The 16,231-nt window shown below is 45.1% G+C and overlaps 1 pseudogene; it reads right to left on the bottom strand.

Annotated features, from left to right (window-relative positions):
- Positions 1-16,231, bottom strand: part of LOC123158774 (cell wall protein DAN4-like) — a 25,454-nt pseudogene that overhangs the window by 8,223 nt on the left and 1,000 nt on the right.

Genomic DNA, 16,231 nt, shown 5'->3' with positions numbered 1-16,231 from the left:
GGCGGCGGAGGTGAAGGGTGCGAACGCAAGGGGGGGAAGGGGTGGAGTGAAAGGAAATGGGGCTGGGAAGAGGGATTGGGTGGGCCGGGGATGTTAGAGTCCTATGTTTCGGGTGTCAGGACTCCCGCAAATCTCCCACACTTTTGTCTCCAATTTGCGGACCGCCCCGCGGACCGATATAGGTTGGCGTGTTGGGTGGCTTCCACGGTCCGAAGTGCACAGTCCGGACCGTTACGGGAGGTTTACGGGTCCGCCTTGGAGATGCCCTAAACGGTCCAAGGTACGCCAATGTGGCAGTGACCTGGACATTTTTCTCTCACCCAAATCAGTTTTGTCTATTTGATCAAATAAACAAGTGTAAGGGTTAATCATACACTTCCAGAGTTCTTGGCCTAAAATGTGCAATCAATTTGAGTTAGTAGATTAAGAGCATCTACAGCCAGACTTCGTAAATCCGACCACTCAAACGCCCGCGGACGTGCCTGGGAGCGTCCACGGACACTGACCTGTCATGCCTCAAATATTTGATTCTACAATCGGACACCTCAAATTAGAAATCTCAAATCCATATTATTACATGCAACATGAAGCCTAATCTAAGTGGAGCTCAACAGGTTTCGCCTAGGCCATGTCCGGTGGCCGACTGCGCTCCTAGAGTGTTGGTATGGTCGCCGGCAAGGTAGAGTAGGGCATGGGACACGAGCCGGCTCACGGGACTCAAGACACAGCCGTCTCACATGTCCTTCTCTTTCTAGTCGGAGCCCGGAACTCGAACGGTGCTAATGGACGTCAGATCGATGATGGATCCGTCTTGGGACGAGCCGGCGACATCCACCACAATGCAGTTGCGGCACTCGGACTGCTTCACCATACGGGGCGCCGGAGAATGCGACTCCACTTCAATGACATCCACTGCTGCCGCTTCCTGTGCCCGCTGCCGCACACGACGGGCACGCCATGCCATGTTTGCGTCGAGCGATGGCCATGGTGCGTCCATGGCCTCTGTGTGCGAACGGAGGGGTTGCACTGTTGGGGAACATAGTAATTTCAAAAAATTTCCTACGCACACGCAAGATCATGGTGATGCATAGCAACGAGAGGGGAGAGTGTTGTCCACGTACCCTCGTAGACCGAAAGCGGAAGCGTTAGCACAACGCGGTTGATGTAGTCATACGTCTTCACGATCCGACCGATCAAGTACCGAACGTACGGCACCTCCGAGTTCAGCACACGTTCAGCCCGATGACGTCCCTCGAACTCCGATCCAGCCGAGTGTTGAGGGAGAGTTTCGTCAGCACGACGGTGTGGTGACAATGTTGATGTTCTACCAACGCAGGGCTTCGCCTAAGCACTGCTATAGTATTATCGAGGTGGACTATGGTGGAGGGGGGCACCACACACGGCTAAGAGATCAAACAGATCAATTGTTGTCTTTGGGGTTCCCCCTGCCCCCGTATATAAAGGAGCAAGGGGGAGGCCGGCCGGCCCTCTATGGCGCGCCCCCAAGAGGGGAATCCTACTAGGACTCCAAGTCCTAGTAGGTTTCCACCTAAAGGGAGAGAGGGGGAAGGAAGGAGAGGGAGAGGGAGAGGGAAAGGGGGGCGCCGCCCCCCCCTCTCCTAGTCCAATTCGGACTAGAGGGGGAGGGGCACGCGACCTGCCCTAGGCCACCCCTCTCTCTCTCCACTAAGGCCCATCAAGGCCCATTAGTTCCCCCGGGGGTTCCGGTAACCCTCCGGCACTCGGGTTTTATCCGGAACTTCTCCGGAACACTTCCGGTGTCCGAATATAGTCGTCCAATATATCAATCTTCATGCCTCGACCATTTCGAGACTCCTCGTCATGTCCGTGGTCACATCTGGGACTCCGAACAACCTTCAGTACATCAAAACATATAAACTCATAATAAAACTGTCATCGTAACGTTAAGCTGCGGACCCTACGGGTTTGAGAATTATGTAGACATGACCGAGACACGTCTCCGGCCAATAACGAATAGCGGAACCTGGATGCTCATATTGGCTCCTATAGATTCTACGAAGATTTTTATCTGTCAAACCGCATAACAACATACGGTGTTCTCTTTTTCATCGGTATGTTACTTGCCCGAGATTCGATCGTCGGTATCTCAATACCTAGTTCAATCTCATTACCGGCAAGTCTCTTTACTCGTTATGTAATACATCATCCCGCAACTAACTCATTAGTCACATTGCTTGCAAGGCTTATAGTGATGTGCATTACCGAGAGGGCCCAGAGATACCTCTCCGACAATCGGAGTGACAAATCCTAATCTCGAAATACGCCAACCCAACATGTACCTTCGGAGACACCTGTAGAGCACCTTTATAATCACCCAGTTACGTTGTGACGTTTGGTAGCACACAAAGTGTTCCTCCGGTAAACGGGAGTTGCATAATCTCATAGTCATAGGAACATGTATAAGTCATGAAGAAAGCAATAGCAACATACTAAACGATCGAGTGCTAAGCCAACGGAATGGGTCAAGTCAATCACATCATTCTCCTAATGATGTGATCCCGTTAATCAAATGACAACTCATGTCTATGGTTAGGAAACATAACCATCTTTAATTAACGAGCTAGTCAAGTAGAGGCATACTAGTGACACTCTGTTTGTCTATGTATTCACACATGTATTATGTTTCCGGTTAATACAATTCTAGCATGAATAATAAACATTTATCAGGATATAAGGAAATAAATAATAACTTTATTATTGCCTCTAGGGCATATTTCTTTAAGTCTCCCACTTGCACTAGAGTCAATAATCTAGTTTACATCATCATGTGATTTAATACCAATAGTTCACAACACCATGTGATTAACACCCATAGTTCACATCGTCATGTGACCAACACCAAAAGGGTTTACTAGAGTCAATAATTTAGTTCACATCGTTATGTGATTAACACTCAAAGAGTACTAAGGTGCGATCATGTTTTGCTTGTGAGAGAAGTCTAGTCAACGGGTCTGCTACATTCAGATCCGTATGTATTTTGCAAATTTCTATATCAACAATGCTCTGCACAGAGCTACTCTAGCTAATTGCTCCCACTTTCAATATGCATCCAGATTGAGACTTAGAGTCATCTGGATCAGTGTCAAAACTTGCATCGATGTAACCCTTTACGACGAACCTTTTTGTCACCTCCATAATCGAGAAACATATCCTTATTCCACTAAGGATAATTTTGACCGCTGTCCAGTGATCTACTCCTAGATCACTATTGTACTCCCTTGTCAAACTCAGTGTAGGGTATACAATAGATCTGGTACACAGCATGGCATATTTTATAGAACCTATGGCTGAGGCATAAGGAATGACTTTCATTCTCTTTCTATCTTCTGCCGTGGTCGGGTTTTGAGTCTTACTCAATTTCACACCTTGTAACACAGGCAAGACCTCTTTCTTTGACTGTTCCATTTTGAACTACATCAAAATCTTGTCAAGGCATGTACTCATTGAAAAACTTATCAAGCGTCTTGATCTATCTCTATAGATCTTGATGCTTAATATGTAAGCAGCTTCACCGAGGTCTTTCTTTGAAAAACTCCTTTCAAACACTCCTTTATGCTTTTGCAGAATAATTCTACATTATTTCCGATCAACAATATGTCATTCACATATACTTATTAGAAATGTTGTAGTGCTCCCACTCACTTTCTTGTAAATACAGGCTTCACCGCAAGTCTGTATAAAACTAAATCCTTTGGTCAACTTATCAAAGCGTATATTCCAACTCCGAGATGCTTGCACCAGTCCATAGATGGATCGCTGGCGCTTGCATATTTTGTTAGCACCTTTAGGATTGACAAAGCCTTCTGGTTGCATCATATACAACTCTTCTTTAATAAATCCATTAAGGAATGCAATTTTGTTTATCCATTTGCCAGATTTCATAAAATGCGGCAATTGCCAACATGATTCGGACAGACTTAAGCATAGATACGAGTGAGAAACTCTCATCATAGTCAACACCTTGAACTTGTCGAAAACCTTTTGTCACAATTCTAGCTTTGTAGATAGTAACACTACTATCAGCGTCCGTCTTCCTCTTGAAGATCCATTTATTCTCAACGGCTCGCCGATCATTGGGCAAGTCAATCAAAGTCCATACTTTGTTCTCATACATGGATCTCATCTCAGATTTCATGGCCTCAAGCCATTTCGCGGAATCTGGGCTCATCATCGCTTCCTCATAGTTCGTAGGTTCATCATGGTCAAGTAACATGACCTCCAGAACAGGATTACCGTACCACTCTGGTGCGGATCTCACTCTGGTTTACCTACAAGGTTCGGTAGTAACTTGATTTGAAGTTACATGATCATCATCATTAGCTTCCTCACTAATTGGTGTAGTAGTCACAGGAACAGATTTCTGTGATGAACTATTTTCCAATAAGGGAGAAGGTACAGTTACCTCATCAAGTTCTACTTTCCTCCCACTCACTTCTTTCGAGAGAAACTCCTTCTCTAGAAATGATCCATTCTTAGCAATGAATATCTTGCCTTCGGATCTGTGATAGAAGGTGTACCCAACTGTCTCCTTTGGGTATCCTATGAAGACACATTTCTCCGATTTGGGTTTGAGCTTATCAGGATGAAACTTTTTCTTATAAGCATCGCAACCCCAAACTTTTAAGAAACGACGACTTTGGTTTCTTGCCAAACCATAGTTCATATGGTGTCGTCTCAAACGAATTTAGATGGTGCCCCTTTTTTTATGTGAATGCAGTTGTCTCTAATGCATAACCCCAAAACTATAGTGGTTAATCGGTAAGAAACATCATAGATTGTACTATATCCAATAAAGGACGGTTATGATGTTCGGACACACCATTATGCTGTGGTGTTCCAGATGACGTGAGTTGCGAAACTATTCCGCATTGTTTCAAATGAAGACCAAACTCGTGACTCAAATATTCTTCTCCACGATCAGATCGTAGAAACTTTATTTTCTTGTTACGATGATTTTCCACTTGACTCTGAAATTATATGAACTTTTCAAATGTTTTAGACTTCTGTTTCATCAAGTAGATACACTCATATCTGCTCAAATCATCTGTGAAGGTCAGAAAATAATGATACCCGCCGCGAGCCTCAACACTCATCGGATCGCATACATCAGTATGTATTATTTCCAATAAGCCAGTTGCTTGCTCCATTGTTCCGGAGAACGGAGTTTTAGTCATCTTGCCCATAAGGCATGGTTCGCAAGCATCAAGTGATTCATAATCAGGTGATTCCAAAATCCCATCAGCATGGAGTTTCTTTATGCGCTTTACACCAATATGACCTAAACAGCAGTGCCACAAATAAGTTGCACTATCATTATTAACTTTGCATCTTTTGGCTTCAGTATTATGAATATGTGTATCACTATGTTCGAGATCCAACAAACTATTTTCGTTGGTGTGTATGACCATAGAAGGCTTTTTATTCATGTAAACAGAACAACAATTGTTCTCTAACTTAAATGAATAACTGTATTGCAATAAACATGATCAAATCATATTCATGCTCAACGCAAACACCAAATAACACTTATTTAGGTTCAACACTAATCCCGAAAGTGTAGGGAGCGTGCAATGATGATCATATCAATCTTGGAACTACTTCCAACACACATCGTCACTTCACCCTTAACTAGTCTCTGTTCATCCCGCAACTCCCGTTTCGAGTTATTACTCTTAGCAACTAAACCAGTATCAAATACCGAGGGGTTGCTACGAACACTAGTAAAATACACATCAATAATCTGTATATTAAATATACCTTTGTTCACTTTGCCATCCTTCTTATCCGCCAAATAATTGGGCAGTTCCGCTTCCAGTGACCAGTCCCTTTGCAGTAGAAGCACTTAGTCTCAGGCTGACTTGGGCTTCTTCACTTGAGCAGCAACTCGCTTGCCATTCTTCTTGAAGTTCCCCTTCTTCCCTTTTGCCCTTTTCTTGAAACTAGTGGTCTTGTCAATCATCAACACTTGATACTCTTTTCTTGATTTCTACCTTCGTTGATTTCAACATCGCGAAGAGCTCGGGAATCGTTTTCGTCATCCTTTGCATACTATAGTTCATCACGAAGTTCTACTAACTTGGTGATGTTGACTAGAGAACTCTGTCAATCACTATCTTATCTGGAAGACTAACTCCCACTTGATTCAAGCGATTGTAGTACCCAGACAATCTGAGCACATGCTCACTAGCTGAGCGATTCTCTTCCATCTTTTAGCTGTAGAACTTGTTGGAGATTTCATATCTCTTAACCCGGGTATTTGCTTGAAATATTAACTTCAACTCCTGGAACATCTCATATGATCCATGACGTTCAAAACGTCTTTGAAGTCCCGATTCTAAGCCGTTAAGCATGGTGCACTAAACTATCAAGTAGTCATCATTTTGAGCTAGCCAAACATTCATAACGTCTGCATCTGCTCCTGCAATAGGTCCATCACCTAGCGATGCATCAAGGACATAATTCTTCTGTGCAGCAATGAGGACAATCCTCAGATCACGAATCCAATCCGCATCATTGCTACTAATATTTTTCAACACAAGTTTCTCTCGGAACATATCAAAATAAACATATGAAAGCAACAATGCGAGCTATTGATCTACAACATAATTTGCAAAATACTACCAGGACTAAGTTCATGATAAATTTAAGTTCAATTAATCATATTACTTAAGAACTCCCACTTAGATAGACATCTCTCTAGTCATCTAAGTGATCACGTGATCCAAATCAACTAAACCATGTCCGATCATCACGTGAGATGGAGTAGTTTTCAATGGTGAACATCACTATGTTGATCATATCTACTATATGATTCACGCTCGACCTTTCGGTCTCCCTGTTCCGAGGCCATATCTGCATATGCTAGGCTCGTCAAGTTTAACCTGAGTATTCCGCGTGTGCAAAACTGGCTTGCACCCGTTGTAGATGGACGTAGAGCTTATCACACCCGATCATCACGTGGTGTCTGAGCACGACGAACTTTGGCAACGGTGCATACTCAGGGAGAACACTCCTTGATAATTAGTGAGAGATCATCTTAAAATGCTACCGTCAATCAAAGCAAGATAAGATGCATAAAGGATAAACATCACATGCAATCAATATAAGTGATATGATATGGCCATCATCATCTTGTGCTTGTGATCTCCATCTCCGAAGCACCGTTATGATCACCATCTTCACCGGCACGACACCTTGATCTCCATCGTAGCATTGTTTTCGTCTCACCAATCTTATGCTTCTACGACTATCGCTACCGCTTAGTGATAAAGTAAAGCATTACAGGACGATTGCATTGCATACAATAAAGCGACAACCATATGGCTCGTGCCAGTTGCCGATAACTCGGTTACAAAACATGATCATCTAATACAATAAAATTTAGCATCATGTCTTGACCATATCACATCACAACATGTCCTGCAAAAACAAGTTAGACATCCTCTACTTTGTTGTTGCAAGTTTTATGTGGCTGCTACGGGCTTAGCAAGAACAGTTCTTACCTACGCATCAAAACCACAACGATAGTTTGCCAACTTGGTGCTGTTTTAACCTTCGCAAGGACCGGGCGTAGCCACACTCGGTTCAACTAAAGTGAGAGAGACAGACACCCGGCAGTCACCTTTAAGCAACGAGTGCTCACAACGGTGAAACCAGTCTCGCGTAAGCGTACGCGTAATGTCGGTCCGGGCCGCTTCATCTCACAATACCGCCGAACCAAAGTATGACATGCTGGTAAGCAGTATGACTTATATCACCCACAAATCACTTGTGTTCTACTCGTGCATATGACATCTACGCATAAAACCAGGCTCGGATGCCACCGTTGGGGAACGTAGTAATTTCAAAAAAATTCCTACGCACACGCAAGATCATGGTGATGCATAGCAATGAGAGGGGAGAGTGTTGTCCACGTACCTTCGTAGATTGAAAGCGGAAGCGTTAGCACAACACGGTTGATGTAGTCGTACATCTTCACGATCCGACCGATCAAGTACCGAACGTACGGCACCTCCGAGTTCAGCACACGTTCAGCCCGATGATGTCCCTCGAACTCCGATCCAGCCGAGTGTTGAGGGAGAGTTTCGTCAGCACGACGGCATGGTGACGATGCTGATGTTCTACCGACGCAGGGCTTCGCCTAAGCACTGCTACAGTATTCTCGAGGTTGACTATGGTGGAGGGGGGCATCGCACACGGCTAAGAGATCAAACAGATCAATTGTTGTCTTTGGGGTGCCCCCTGCCCCCGTATATAAAGGAGCAAGGGGGAGGCCGGCCGGCCCTCTATTGCGCGCCCCAAGAGGGGAATCCTACTAGGACTCCAAGTCCTAGTAGGTTTCCACCTAAAGGGAGAGAGGGGGAAGGAAGGAGAGGGAGAGGGAGAGGGAAAGGGGGGGGGCGCCCCCCCCTCTCCTAGTCCAATTCGGACTAGAGGGGGAGGGGCATGCGGCCTGCCCTAGGCCGCCCCTCTCTCTCTCCACTAAGGCCCATCGAGGCCCATTAGTTCCCCCGGGGGTTCAGATAACCCTCCGGCACTCCGGTTTTATCTGAAACTTCTCCGGAACACTTCCGGTGTCCGAATATAGTCGTCCAGTATATCAATCTTCATGTCTCGACCATTTCGAGACTCCTCGTCATGTCCGTGATCACATCCAGGACTCCGAACAACCTTCGGTACATCAAAACATATAAACTCATAATAAAACTGTCATCGTAACATTAAGCGTGCGGACCCTACGGGTTCGAGAACTATGTAGACATGACCGAGACACGTCTCCGGTCAATAACCAATAGCGGAACCTGGATGCTCATATTGGCTCCTACATATTCTACGAAGATCTTTATCGGTCAAACCGCATAACAACATACGTTGTTCTCTTTGTCATCGGTATGTTACTTGCCCGAGATTCGATCGTCGGTATCTCAATACCTAGTTCAATCTCGTTACCGGCAAGTCTCTTTACTCGTTATGTAATGCATCATCCCGCAACTAACTCATTAGTCACATTGCTTGCAAGGCTTATAGTGATGTGCATTACCGAGAGGGCCCGGAGATACATCTCTGACAATCGGAGTGACAAATCCTAATCTCGAAATACGCCAACCCAACATGTACCTTCGAAGACACCTGTAGAGCACCTTTATAATCACCCAGTTACGTTGTGACGTTTGGTAGCACAAAAAGTGTTCCTCCGGTAAACGGGAGTTGCATAATCTCATAGTCATAGGAACATGTATAAGTCATGAAGAAAGCAATAGCAACATACTAAACGATCGAGTGCTAAGCTAACGGAATGGGTCAAGTCAATCACATCATTCTCCTAATGATGTGATCCCATTAATCAAATGACAACTCATGTCTATGGTTAGGAAACATAACCATCTTTAATTAACGAGCTAGTCAAGTAGAGGCATACTAGTGACACTCTGTTTGTCTATGTATTCACACATGTATTATGTTTCCGGTTAATACAAATCTAGCATGAATAATAAACATTTATCATGATATAAGGAAATAAATAATAACTTTATTATTGCCTCTAGGGCATATTTCCTTCATGCACATCCGCCACCATGTTCGGACGCCAGACGGACCGCACCACCTCCGGTGAGGCAGCGACGGCACACATAGCACCGGATCCATGAGCCATTTGGGAGGAAGCAATGGATTCCCAACGGAAGGAGTTCGAGCAATGCGATTCACAACTCTTTGGCCTGATATTTGTTTTGCAAGTTTAGAGATGATAGCATATAGTTTACATATGTAGCAGAAGAAATATGGTTTTTATTGTAAGGGAAAGTTGTCATTGTAAAGCATCCAAGGCCTCGTAAAAGGAAGGGGCCAAACAAACTCGTTCTCCCCTTTGAGGCATGGGGTGATTATCTGCAAGCACCTCGCCTTCTATGGATATTAGACCAGGGCGACTGGACACGAGATCTGAATCCAGCAGGTAACCCTGAGGGGCGAGCCGGTTCAGTTGCAAATGGGTGACATAACAACTTTCCCAGTCACCCTTAAGGCCTTAACGGGCCATGGGGACGCGTTGACGATCCTAGCTAGGGTGCCTGCCATTGCTGGAGCTCCTGAGCTAGCTTGGTCCAGAGTGTGTTAAATGCTCGGATTGTTATTACCAGCGCCGAGGATGTGTGAAGACCTTGAGTCCTAACACAAGACCGGCGAAGAAGGAACTCGTCTGCCAAGCCGAAGACATCAACTGAAGAAGCCAGTCCAAGGAGAGAACCGCAGTCTTCGGCTTCGAAGACCAGCTCAGGGGCTATTGATGGTGTCCTAGACTGAGAGGTGCTAACCATTATGTCCTGTTCTTCATGGGCCGGGCTTATGGCCCACCAATCATCGGAAGGAAGGACTACCAATGATATGAACCTCAGTGTGATCAAGATGGAAACCTTCGAAGACTTGGCGTGTACTTCAAGGATAGCTCTATAGCCGGTGTGTTGGCAACCGACCATGCGTGTAAAGAAATATGGTTTTTATTGTAAGGGAAAGATGTCATTGTAAAGCATGCAATAATTCGAGTTGTTTTTGTTAGAAACTAGGTTGATAAACCATCTGTATCCTGGCAAGAGGGGGAGAAGGCAGTCAAATCAAAAGACACCGGAGAGGTCATCCCTCCGACCATCTAACACGACGAGGAGATAATTGGGGGCTCGACTGTCAAAGAGATATCCCTGACCCACAAGATCATGGCAGTAATTACGCCGTGGAATGAACCACTCCTTGCATATTTACTCCGGAAAGAGTTGCCCGAGGACCAAATTGATGCATGACAGATCATCAGAAGATCCAAAGCTTATCAGGTCCATGATGACGAGTTATATAAGAAAAGCGTCAGTGAGTACTTAAAAGGTGTATATCCAAGGAGGAAAGCAAACAACTCCTTTCGGAAATTCACTCCGGCACAGGCGGCCATCACGTAGCACCTCGGACCTTGGTCGACAAGGCATTCCGAGGTGGATTTTATTGGCCAACTGCTAGAGCAGACGCAAAAACATTAGTCCATAGATGCGCTGGGTGCTCGGTTTTCACTAATCAAAGCGACATGCCTGCTACGGCTCTTTAGACTATTCTGATCACTTGGCTATTCGTGGTCTGGGGGCTGGACTTGGTCGGCCCACTTAGAGGGGGACCAATAAGATGCAGTATATGCTCGTCATGGTAGATAAATTCACAAAATGGATAGAGGCAAACCCAGTGACCTCGACAGAATTGGGGCCAGTGCTTGATTTCATATCCGGTGTAGTGCACCATTATGGCGTGCCCCATGGCATTATTACGGACAATGGATCTAATTTCACTGTCAAGGAAGTCAAGACGTGGTGTGCAAAAATGGACATTAAGGTTGATTATGCTTTGGTATATCACCCCCCAGTTCATGGCAGGTTGAATTAGCAAATGGTCTCATAATGAGCGGCATTAAGCCAAGGCCAGTTCGCTCTTTAACACTGGCGGACTGTAAATGGGTGGAGGAACTCAATTCTGTACCCTGAGGCTTACGCATCACGCCCAAATCGGTCCACAAGCTACACGCCTTTCTTTATGGTGTACGGGGCCGAGGCCGTTATCCTAAGCACCGGCAGGAGGTTGCGGCGGACAACTGGCGTTGCAGTGGTGGGCTGGGCCGGCCAACTAGAATGCTGGGCCGCACAATAGATTTCCCTTTTTCCTTTTATTTCTTTCTATTTTTCTTGCTATTATGTTTTGATTTAGTACAAAGACCAAATCATTTTTATAAATTCGGAAACATTTTTGTGGGCACACTTTAAATTATTCCAACGGCCCTCACCAAGTTTCAAAATTACTGAAGCTATAAAAATATATATAGCATTTATTTGCTCCAACTCAAACATAATATGAATTAATTAAAAACCCATATATGTCCTGGAAAAATATGAATCATTTATGGTTTGGGTTTTCACCCCTTTCCCTAAATCATGAGAATTTTTGGAGGGCATTTTGGGTCCACCAAAAAATATTTTAAGTTAAACCTATTTGAGTTAATTTGGTGCTAGGGTTTGCTCATCCCCATTTCAAGTTTCATTTGAATTTAAACATGATGCATGAATGCATTAATGCAACTAATTACAAACATTATTCTAGGGTTGTGACATGTAATCTAGGTACCCCGGTGCATATATAAACCGAGGGGTGTAGTCTTTAGAGGCACGATTACCAGCCTTATGGTTTAGAACACAAGCATACGATCTCGAGGTAGATCATCTTGTACTATGTACTCCATCACAACAATATAATCAAAGTATAAACTAAGGTTTTACCTCTTCGAGAGGGCCCGGACCTGGGTAAACATCGTCTCGTGTTTTCCCCTGTTACCATTGTTCCTAGACCTACAACTCGGGACCCCCTGCTCGAGATCCTCTCCATGGACGCCCTCTCCCATCTCGGATGCAACGGAAGAGAGACGGGGGAGGAAAAAGACGAGGAGAATGAGTGGAGGAGAGAGATCATATGAGAAGAGATAAGGTTGGAGGGGAAGCGGCCCACAAACAACATGTCTCACGCGGAGAGGATGGCTTGTTTTCATCAGGCTTAAATGAAACATTTTCCAATTTGATAAGGTGCATAAATTACCATCTATACCTACTAATAAAAGAAATAGATATTCTTAGTCCGTCATGCCATTTTATAGAACCCCCCCCTGATGTTTTTGGCATTAAAAAATTGAAAAAAAATTGGGAAAAAATTGTTACTAATGGCGCACTCCTATGTGGTGCGCCATTACTAAGTGAGATAGTAATGGCGCACCTCTAGGCATACTAATGGCGCACCTGTCGTGCGCCATTAGTATCTAGTATACTAATGACGCATCAGTGGTGCGCCATTAGTAAAAATACTAGTGGCGTGGTACTCGTGACGCACCAGTAGTGCGTCATTAGTAGGCAAAACTGGTGCGCCACTAGTAGGCCTTTTCCTAGTAGTGTCCATGCCACTAAGACCCGCCATTGTCGACATGTCAGATGCAACGCCGCTCCTCCTTTGGGAACACCACTTGCAGCCAATGGTGCCATCCCCTCCACTCCCAACCGAACCCCAAGGCCCCTGACGACACCTCCAAGAAGGTTACGACGCGAACAGCACCGTTACCGCCAAATCCGAAGAGGATTGAAGATTTTCACCCGACATGAGATCGGGGTGGGTAGATTGGGCCCTCAGCCGCACCTTCATGAAGGAAAGCAGAACCCATGGGCGAAGCCGCCGCCGGGCCGACCAGACCGGCCAAGGTACACCACCAGGGCTCACCATCATCGAAGCCTGCAGCCGCAAACCACCGGGCCGACGAGAGAGGCGGCAGGAGAAAGGGGAACTCCAGATCTGACGCCACGACACAAACCCGCCGGAGGTTCACATTCCACCCGTTCCAGTCCCCTGCAGCCCACTTGCCCTGCCGCGCCCTGACAAGGAGGCCAACCCAGGGGCCGCCGCCCCGAATCCAGGGGCCAGCCTACCGCCATTGGGTCATCGGCCGTCCGCCACGCCGCTGTGCTCCAGATGGAGGCTGCCGTGGGCCAGATCGGCGCCGCCACCATCGGTCGGGGCCTCATCCTCAAGATCGGGGATCCCGCGCATCCAGAGCCCGAAGTGAGAGGGTGATGCCTCCGCATCGCCATCGCATGCACGGGCTTAGCCCGGTGCCAACCACCGGCGGCGGCGGAGGGGAGAGCGGGAAGGAGGAGGGGGGCCGGTGGCGGAGGGTTGGGTCCCATCGGTCACCCGCGCGGTGGGAGACGGAGGGGAAGGGGGAGGGGGAGGGGTAGAGGGAGAGCTTACAGAAAACAACTACAGGTCACTAAGGAACAAAACGAGAGATCAGATAGAAAAGTAGAGAAATGAGTAAACGGCTTGTGGCATATGCTTGCCCATAGCAGAAGGTCATCTCCACAATTAGGAATAAGAACGGGGTGGTCCTCTTTTTTTTTGTTAAATCTTCGGGTTATGGTGCTTCCAAATATTCCCAAGAAAGCAGATGCACAACAAAGAGCGGACTTATTTGGTAGAAAATCGAGGCGGATGACAAGCAACCACAACCATGACATCAATATTTGTTGACAAGGTTTTGCAAACTAGTCTACTCACCAAGCAGGGTTACGAGAGCTCCTCCCCAGGTACTAAATTGAGACAACAAATTCCACTAAGGCAATCGAACAACATGTCTAGCCAATCACCACTACCGGTCAGGCCATCCCTGCCATGTCTCCCGCACCTTCGCTCGTGTGATTCATGTCTAGACTGCCAGTTTCGTCTAGTCTATTTTGGCAACCCATGGTGCCTTTATATGTTATACCTTGGTTATGTGTATTCGATTCAAACACCTTACATTCCGCAAAGTACAAGTCTAATAATAGTACAGCTCTAACACATATTCGACAAAATTCAAACAAACTTATGACTCGTGAATATGTCTTCGTCATCTTGAAGCTCCCAAGCATGGACCACAATGTACTAAATTTGGACTTGAACCATCAGGCATGATAGAGCATGATGAACAAAACATACATGATAATCGGACCAATATAAGTACTAAACAATCTAGACATGCAATCTGATAGATAAGAAAACATAGGATGTCCATCTTGATTTGTACTACGAATACACCAATAGAAAACCCTAATTAAAAGAAGCGATAAGAGTACTTACAAGATGGGTGTAGCATAAGCAACCTTAGCTGCAGTGGCGGTGTCCTTAGTATTGTGGTTGGACGGAGCCAACGAGTAGTCCATGAACCAGTTGATGGAGCATGAACATTCGAGTAGTCATGGGAGTAGTAGCAGTATTGTGGTCCCCAAAAACCTAATCACCTCTCACTTTTACATGATTGCGAGAGAAGGGGTTCCGGAGGCCTGCTCCCTCCCCCTTCGCGTCGCACGTCGAGAAGTAGGATAGAGAAACTTAGAAGCGGCACAGTTCACATAGACTTCAGTCAGATATTAAAAATCCTTATTCAGATCAAACATCAAAGTTAAGAGCCAACATCAAAACAAAAGGAGCTCCACATGTTGGTTCTTTGTCCAATAAACTATTTTTTCATCCAGCACTAAATAAGCTTGTGCCATGCCAGCATCCATGCATAGAGTGGAATACTTCACTTGCTAACTGTTCGGACGGTCTTACACCCTAGTTCGACACTTCTTTATTTTCCTGTTTCCTCTGCAAAATTGGCCATGATTTAATTCAAAACCCCACCAAGTTGATCACAGTACATCGATAATCAATTTTCTTATCATCAAAATAAGCACCATTTCTAATTATTTAAATGGTCAAGAAAACATAAGCAATTCCAACCATTACTAGATGTTTGACTTGCCATGAAAATCAAGAAACCCAGGAAGTAAACATTTATTGGATTGAATGTCTGAAACAGATATCTCTAAATGTAGAAGGCATACTGCATAATATTCCACACTAATTTTGCAAGAGAACACTTAAGGAAAAGATCAACTATTTAATCTAAACCACAAAATTGACATTTATTTTCTAATTGTCAATCCCTCACCAGGATCAACAATTAAGGAAAAAAGGTGGTAAACTTTTATTCCCCCTTCTGGCAGCTTTCCGGAAGTCCTTCAGGTAATTCTCTGCAATATAACATGAACTTAAAGTAAAAATGATGCTATGGTGATCAAATAAGCATCAAATTGGAGTACTTACCTTATGAAATCACGTAGCATTGCTGTGTGTATCCTAGTTTTGCAGAGGCCGGGTGTGCGCTCATTGTCATTGTACCAACTGATGTTACATTATGAGTCAATACAAAACACCCTTTGTCGAGAAAATGAAATCATGATGCAAAATGCATGTATCAATAATTAATCATTATTGTTTCCATAGCAGCGACACCACATATAATGCATGCATGTATATATTAGTACAAAGTGGTAGTCCATCTTGTCCCTTGTAAACAGGCACCAACTGCACAAGTGGTCACAAGGCATGCCATGACCAGGCCACTATAGTCGTCAGACATATATTAGTCAGATGTTATTCTATACTTTCAAGGAAGAATAAGAGTCCGACGTTAGCACGCACAAGCATGCTAAGTATGTAAGTAAGTTAAGGATGTGAAACATGCATGAATTTGCGCTGATTATACTGTTAGCCGTTTTAGGTTTTGGATTCATCGGAGTCTTGCCACCGCTCTACGTTAGCTAGGGCA

Source organism: Triticum aestivum, chromosome 7B (assembly GCF_018294505.1).
Source record: "Triticum aestivum cultivar Chinese Spring chromosome 7B, IWGSC CS RefSeq v2.1, whole genome shotgun sequence".
Lineage (NCBI taxonomy): Eukaryota > Viridiplantae > Streptophyta > Magnoliopsida > Poales > Poaceae > Triticum > Triticum aestivum.
This window is presented reverse-complemented; position numbering and strand designations above follow the sequence as displayed.